Source organism: Carassius gibelio, chromosome A3 (genome assembly GCF_023724105.1).
Source record: "Carassius gibelio isolate Cgi1373 ecotype wild population from Czech Republic chromosome A3, carGib1.2-hapl.c, whole genome shotgun sequence".
Classification (NCBI taxonomy): Eukaryota; Metazoa; Chordata; class Actinopteri; order Cypriniformes; family Cyprinidae; genus Carassius; species Carassius gibelio.
In genome coordinates, this window is record NC_068373.1 from 33,300,883 (window position 1) to 33,305,882 (window position 5,000).

The 5,000-nt window shown below is 36.1% G+C and overlaps 1 protein-coding gene across 3 annotated transcripts in view; it reads left to right on the plus strand.

The window, feature by feature from the left end:
- The window catches only part of LOC127956105 (glutamate receptor ionotropic, NMDA 2B-like), a 114,434-nt gene that overhangs the window by 78,411 nt on the left and 31,023 nt on the right, over nt 1-5,000 (plus strand). The window contains exons 2-3 of one of the 3 annotated variants that reach the window (XM_052553865.1): nt 1-24; nt 452-525. The exon at nt 1-24 is cut by the window's left edge and continues 80 nt beyond it. The exons of 1 other annotated variant lie outside the window; for it this stretch is intronic. The gene's annotated coding sequence lies outside the window, so the exon portion shown is untranslated. The remainder of the gene's footprint in view (nt 25-451; nt 526-5,000) is intronic. One more of the 3 variants, XM_052553864.1, reaches the window with a different exon arrangement.

Here is a 5,000-nt window from a genome sequence, read left to right on the forward strand (position 1 = left end):
ACTGACTGCTATCAGTGTCCACAGGTAACACACACACACACACACACACACATCTTAGTGAGGACATTGCATATATGTTCATTGATTTTCTATCAGGTTAATTATATTTTCTATCCAAAATCAACCACTACCCCTAAACCTACCGATTTACATACATAGATTTACATCTACAACACCTTCTGACTTTTTAACTAGTGAGGACCACTCAAATGTCCTGATTGGTGGGCTGTCAAAGTATTTCAAAATAGAAGTGAGGACATTTGGTCCCTACAAGTGTAACGGATTGGTAAAATTTTGGTCAAAACAAATACAGTACAAACAGAGAAACACACACACACACGCTTTAGAGATTGTGAGGTGCATTAGTCAATCAATCTATTTAGAATATATAAAGAATATTTCACACATGTTCCACTAATACTGACGTGTGTGTGTGTGTGTGTGTGTGCAGTAGGGTATGAGAACGCTACAGCATCATGTGGTTTCTGAGATGGAGGAGTGAGAGTTCAGCTGAAAACACACGAGGTGAGACACACACACACACACACACACACACACACACTTCGCTCCTGTTTCAGTATTTTCATCATTATTTCACTATTCGTTGTGTTAATAAGGCTGTTTTTCTCACATTGTCCATTGGCTGCTGAGTTTTAACTGTCAGATGTTTGATTACATAAAAGTGGTAACACCAAACACACACACACACACATAAAACTGCTGCTCTCAACAAAGTTTCACATGAATCAAATCTCAGATCTCTTCCACTCAACACACACTTATTGTCATTTGGAGAAACACAAGTGTGTGTGTGTGTGTGTGTGTGTGTGTTTGAAGGGATCATTCAGCAAACTCATCCTCATCAAGTCCTGGTCCAGATCATAACCCGCTGGACACAGTGCTAGTTCAGTACGTGTTTTACTGTGCTCTAGTGTACAGTGTGACTGCTGCTCCTCAGAGCCCTTCACACCAGGAAAGATCACTGCAGACATCATTATAACCACAGAGTGTTCATCATCGAGAATAATCACATAGCGACTAGGAGCATTGTTAATACTGCAGTACAACTGTACAGATAACAACACCACAATGATATCACTGGAATCACTTTCAGAACATATTTTTTCCAGCTGATAAATGATAAAAGCATTGACAGCCAATCAGAATCCATGGATTTGTATGGATTGTTATATACTCAGGTGCACATAAGTGGTCCGTAGGTCCACATACTTGTCCAAAATAAAACTGTGCTGTATAAATAAGTTCTGACAGCTGTTAATTAACAATTACCAATGTAGATCGACAAACTGTACTGAAACTGAAAGCATAAAGCTAGGCTACCAGCTAACGTTTTCAAAGCACAGCGTAAAACTGTGACATTTCATTCACTGATACTCTTCAGTCAGCAGCTTACTCTCTGGCAACCCGCCAAAATAAAACCTTGCTGATTTTTTAAGGTTGAAAATTATGAATTTTTTGCAGTTTTTTTTTAAACCTACTTTTTTGAACTCGTCCTAGACAGTTTGTCCGATTTACACGAAAATGTAACCAGGTCATCTTCAGGCAGTGCTGACCAAAAGTTATGGAATTCAAAATGATTTGTCAAACAGTTTTCGATAAACGCTCGAACAAATTTTACGTAGCGCTTGCAAAAACAGTCATAAGGCTGTATCTCTGCAACGATTTATCGTATTCAGACCAAACCTGGTACATGTCATAACAAGCATGACCTGAGGCTACGTGCTGCATTCGGCACAGTGTCACCTACTGGTCCGGAGATATAAAAAATGTGTATTTTTGCTTATAACTCCAAAAATCATAAAATTGGTCTTGTTAGATTCAGGGCAACATGCCGAGTCGACTGATATCCAAAACATTACCATATCGACCATTTTGACTGTTGGCCATTTAGAATTTTTTGCTAAAATGCTGTATTTTAAGAAAGCATCAACGGATTGTTTACGAAACATTGTATGGGTCATCAGCACAATGTCCTGAAGGAGCGTGAGAGGTTTCGAAACATGCTAGGTTTCGCCTTACGGTTTGTGTAACGTTGTGATTTAGCGCTTAAAAACCATTTGGCTATATCTTCAAAACCGCTTGTCTGATCGAGATGAAACCACCGTCAGAAGTTTGAAAACATAGGTCGATAGCTACACATTAATGCCCAAATGTGAAAATATTGATAGTAAGGGGTAGTAAAATTTAAATGAAAGTCATTTTTTTGCATGTTTTTTCATATAAATGTCTATAACTCTGAAGTGAATTGAGATATTTTCACCAAAATTGACACACATATGTATGGGCTCACTCTGAGGACATATAAAAAATGCTGGGACTAAGCCTCTTGGTGGCACTATAATAGAACAAAACATGATATTCCAATTGACTTCAATACAGTTTTGTGAAAAAAATGCTATACTTAACAAATGCATTGGTGTTATTTTATGAAACTCAGAATGTGCCACCAGCACCATCCCCCGAAGGTACCAAAATATTTTGAGAGAAGTTATAACAAAACTGGTCTCAAAATATTCCCTGGCTTATGCCGACAACATAGTTACCAAGTATGCCAGAGTAATTTTGATACAGAAAACCGTTTTCACATAACACAGCGATGAATTTGAGGCATGATGCCAAAATTACGCTTGAGGCTGTATCTCTGCAATGCTTTGGCATATTGACAACAAACTTTGTCACACATAATGCACCAAATTGATTTGATAACAGCACCACCAAAAGTTTAAAAAGTTCTAGAACCGTCCTAGACGGTTAGTCCAATTTTCACAAAAATTGGCTCAGATCATCTTCAGAGAAAGCTAGCAAAAAGTTATGGATTTCAAATTGATTCGTCCAACCGTTCTTGAATGACACGTGAAAAAATTTGGCCAAAAGCACGCAAAATTGCATGTGAGGCTATATCTCGGCAATGCTTTGGCATATTGAGACCAAACTTGGTGTGTGTTATAATAACCATGACCTGAGACTACCTGGAGTGTTTCTCAGGAGATATGACAAATGCATATTTTTGCATATAAATTCTGAATGGTTTGGCCAAAAATCACACAATTGGTCTCTTTAGATTCAGTGGGTCATGTCGAGTCGAATGATATCCAGATTTCCTGTGTCAGTCATTTTAGGCATCGGCCATTTTGAATTATGTTTTAAAATGCTGTATTTTTTTAACGAATTATTGTTTCGTTATGAAAATAATTACAAAAATATTCGGCTCCATGCCCTGAAGGTACTCAAAAAGTTTTCCACCTTGTGGTCAAGAGTTATAATGAAATTTCAAAAAATTGCTAATAACTTTCAAATAGATTAGACTATTGAAATGAAAATGGTCTCCCTATATTCTTTTTGTCGTGCCAAGAACATTGATACCAATTATGCCAAAATTGTCCATACTTCCTGTCCGCCATTTTGATTAATGTTGAAAACCTACCTTTTCGAACTTCTCCTAATCCGTTGGTCCGATTTTCACCAAATTTGACGTGGATCATCTTCAGACCCCACTGGCCAAAACTTATGGATTTCGTGTCAATATACAAAATGGTTCTCATTTAGTGCATCAACGAATTTGCTGTAAGGGTGCCAAAATGCATTTGAGGCTGTATCTCAACAAAGCTTTGACATATTTGCATCAAACTTTGTATGTGTCATTGTCACCTCACACTGACCATGTCACATCAATTTGGTAACAGTGCCACCTATTAGTCAAAAGTAATAAACCATTCATTAACCAGTAATAATTACATTTATAAAAATGGTTATAACATTTATTGCATTAGCCTATTGAAATGAAACTGGTCTCAAAATATTCCATGGTTTTTGCCGACAATATAGATACCAAATATGCCAGCTGGACTTCCTGTCCGCCATTATGATTTATGTTGAAAACCTACTTTTTCAAACTCTTCATCAATCATTGGTCCCATTTTCACCAAAATCGAGTAGGATAATCTAGAGACTGTGCTGACAAAATTTTATGGATTTTGTGTCAATAGACTGATCTGTTTTAGCATACTGTTTTAGCAAGGAATTTGTGGCATGATGCTAAAATGGCACTTGTAGCTGTAGCTCTGCAATGCTTTGGCATATTGACACCAAACTTAGTGTCTGTCAATGTCAGTTACACAGAACACACCATATCAATTTGATAACAGCGCAACCTATTGGTCACACTTGATAAGCCAATAAATCATGCTACAAGAGGTTGTATTTATGATTTTTTCGTAATTTCGATTACAATCATCCTAAAATTGCTGTAATTGCTCATTGTTGCATTTGGTGTGATGCTCCCTGCCAAGCTTAGCTCCTCAATTTCCGGTGGAGTGCTTGGCCCTGTAATTGCTGCTTGCAGCTATATTTACAGTTATTATTATTTAAGGTTATGGTTATTGTTATTGATATAAGTATTGTTAGTTATTGTTATAGTTATCATTATAATTGCCATTAGAAATGTTTATAGTTGTAGATATAGTTAGTATAATTATAGTTAACTATAGTTATAAGTTAGTATAGTTTACATTAGTTTTAGTTGTTGCTAACTAGTCATAGTTATAATTATAGAGACTCAAACCCACAACCTTCAGGTTCAAGTCCGATTCTCTATCCACGGCTGTTAATGCTTATAGTTACTGTAATAGTTGTAATTGGTTGTAAAATAATTGTGATTAGTTATGGTAGTAGTCATTGTTAAAGTTATCTTTAAAAGTATTGTTGTAATCGTTGTCATTAGCTATTGTAGCTATGGTTATAGGTAGCAATAGTTTTGGTTACAGTTTTGTTATGGTTATCATTGTTGTTGTTATGGTTATAGCATGGTTATATCACAGTTAGTGTTATTGTATCGTTATTGTTGTAATCATTATTGTTATCGTTAAAATTATGGTTTTGTTTACAGTTCTGGTTACAGTTGTAATTCTAGTCATTGTTCTGTTTATGGTTATTATTCTAGTCGTTGTCCTGGTTATTATTGTACAGTAATTACCATATTT